Below are 3,385 nucleotides of genomic sequence, written 5' to 3' on the forward strand. Positions count from 1 at the left end.
GGGGATGTGTGGAAGTCAAGGTTATTTTCATTACATTATGATGGGCGTGACTCTTGTGTCACTTTGGAAAAATTGAGGTCACTTGCTAATGTTAGCTTGAGGATGGAGAAAAAATTAGTGTTTTTGTCATTATTGGAATCCAATAAAGTCATGAAGGACATGTGCTTCATGCCATTGGAGATGTAGAATACAGAGGGTATGTCTAGTATAACGTAATTGTAACGAAAACCACTTGTTGATGGTCATTGCTATCTTTGTCTCATCCTTGTTGCTATATGCTTTATAGATGGCTTTCCAGAGTAGTATTTTACAAAAAGTTGAGAAGAAATCCTTGGTAGCAGGAAGCACATGTTTTTGGCCCTTAGAGAGCTAAGGAGGGTAAGTTGGACAAAAAGGGTATTAAAAAATGAGATGAGAAAAAAACTTGACAAAGCTAGAATAGGCAGCCCATAGAGTTGTTTTTAGGTAGTAACACACTTTCAATCTTTTGTTGTATTTGTCTAAAATCATCTCTATCAAGTTATTCATTGTATGGCATCATATAAAGAGTCATGTTATGGTGGAAGGCGTTTTGACTTGTTTCTATGTGTATGATTTTTCTTTTAGGCACCTTCTTCATTTGGTGTATCAGCAAAAAACTGTTGAGATGCCCAAACATTATAGAGGGTGGACCGAGATTGGCAACCCTGCATCATTCATGTGCCCATCATCCATGCATTCCTTGTCCAGATGGGAGTTGAACAATTGTCCATGGTTGATTGATTTTCCATCTGGTCAAGCTGTCACCAGGGAGAGGGATTTGTTCAAAATGCATTCTTTAAAACCACAACTGGATGTGGGAAAAGAGCATCCAAGGGGAAGTAGGACCACAAAACAAAAGAATACAAGATCCACCCCTAAAGATGATTATTACCTTATTTAGCATGTGAGATTTTTTTATTTGCTTCTACTTATCAAATTTATAGGGAAGGATGTTTATACATGTAGAGATTATTGTGGATAGACCACCTTTGGGATGTGCAGGATGATGTTCAATAGGATGTTGAAGAAATCCAACATGATGGTATGCAATTTTTCCTCCTAGTTCATTGTTATTCTGGTCCTGTTTCATATGAAGAGTTTGAAAAAGTTTGTTTTGTGTTGGATACAAAGTGAGTGGCTAAGGTGATCATGAGCTACAGGTACTATGCATCACTAGCCTACATCACTGCTATGACTACAATAGCCTTGCCATTGTATGGATGCCTAGTGGGAGATTACATCTCTATGGGGCTAATTTTGCTATGGCATAGAAGAATGACTAGTACTCACAAATCCATGGTTTTTTATCCACTTGCAAGTAGTAGAGAGCCTACATGTGGATGGGTAAGAAGGTATGGTGGGCTGCTGATTTCATTCTGTTAGACTTACCTACTGATTATGACTTTGAGGATATGGAGGTGGGGTGGAACATGTTCACTGAGGATCACATCCAACATGGACTAATAGTGGCTGTTGCTAGCTTGGCAGATAGTGGACGGATGGTAGTCATATGCCCCCTCTTAGGTTTATCTCTTATGTCATTTTGTGTTGTATTTAGAGTAGCATCCTCGAGTTATGGGAGTCAAGTGTGAGTTTTTGCATCCTCGTGATTGTTGTTAGCTTGAGTAAGTAAAATGGTGCTTTGCTTCTGGGGTTTTCTACCTTGAATTTGTCAGATCTACATTGACTTGGTTGGAATGTTATGTTTGGGTGCAAGGCTTGGAGGTTGCAAGGCGTGTTGTTATTCATGACAAGATACAATATGGGTTTACTACAAAACATGGAGAGAATATGCCTGTGAGCGTGTTTGACTTAGAGTTTACTCTATGAAACATGTAATATCCATCGTCCTTATGTTCTAAATGTATTTCTTGTCTTGAATGTACATGATTCCTTCATATTGATGCTCATGCATAGGATGAACAAGAGGCCTACTTTGTTCTTCTCAGCAAGCAAGCCATTGTTTAAAAAGCTTGCTATAAAGCCAGAGGAAGACATGTGGACACACTATGTTCCAGAAGCAGAGGCAATGTTACCTTTCCCTTCTTGTTTGGCTCAAGGAGGGATGTAGAGATGCTTGAACTTTATTTCTTGTATCTTAACTTTGTTGTGTGCTCCAAGAGGGTTGTCGTTGGAGATGGGATGTGGTACTACACCTCTAATGCGAGGATGCGGCTTCCAATCAACCTTGCTTTTCTTTTGATGTTGCTAATAGTGTAGTGAAAGGTATTGTGAAGCCATTGCTACATGCACATAGTAGCAAACAGGCTAGGTTGTGGCTTTGGACTATAGTCATTCCATAGTACCAATTGAACTTCCTCAATGTCTTTGAATGATGCAAACGTTATGAGTTTTGCTTTTATCAAAGTGAGAATTGTGCTACCATGTTAACTGTTTTAGAGGGGCCCAATAGGATAGGTAATAAATTGATATCGGATAAATGCAATGGTTAAGAACCATCCTTCTATCTACAAGATTGGCTTGGAAGCCCCTCCATTTATCTATCTTCTCCGGGAATCTATCCATAAACTAGTCCCACCTTTGCTTTATAGAGATATCAAAGCCATGGGAATTCCAAGTAACCTAAAAAACAGCTCCCTTCCTAATACTGTGGTATCCAAGGCCCTTAAGGATTTTCTATTCACCCCCCCATTGAGAGTAACATAACCAGTCTTTGTGTGGTTAATCCTAGATCCAGAGGCCTTGCAGAAGGTGTTCGGGCATTTCATAGTGCTTTCAACATCCTGTGTTGTATTTTTAGGTGTAAGGATAGTATCATATGCAAATTGTTGGCATACTAATTGCTTGCCAAAGGCCAATTCTATACCACTAAGTCCACCTTCCTTGACCTGGTATTGAAGAAGCTACCTTAGAGCATCTATTACAATGGCAAAAAAAGGAAGGGGTCCAATGGACAGCCTTGTCTGATTGACTTCTTTATGGGGAAGGGCTGCCTCATTTTACCATTCACACAGATTTGGGATGATGCATTAGTTAGCAAGAGATAAAGGGTGGCCCCAACCCCATATCTTCTAGAGACTGAATGAGGAAGTCCCATTCAAGATTGTCATATGGTTTATCAAAATCTACCTTGAGAAAACATATGTCCTATCTAGTCTCTTTAGCATATTCACACCCCTCCCATATATTGATGATGGCCTCTAGGAGGTGTCTACCCTTAATAAATCGTTTTTGTTCTTGTAAGATCCAGCCATCCATCTTCTTTTGAATTATGAGGGCTAGAGCTTTGGCAAAGATTTTATAAATACAGTTTAGCATAATAAGGGGTCGTTAGGCCCTTCTTTGGGGATGAGTTTGATAACCCCTCCATTAACATGACTAGGCAAGGCTCCTTCCTTAACAC

The sequence above is a fragment of the Dipteris shenzhenensis genome, chromosome 26 (genome assembly GCF_047967505.1).
Source record: "Dipteris shenzhenensis isolate YYH24624 ecotype China chromosome 26, Dip_SZ_1.0, whole genome shotgun sequence".
Classification (NCBI taxonomy): domain Eukaryota; kingdom Viridiplantae; phylum Streptophyta; class Polypodiopsida; order Gleicheniales; family Dipteridaceae; genus Dipteris; species Dipteris shenzhenensis.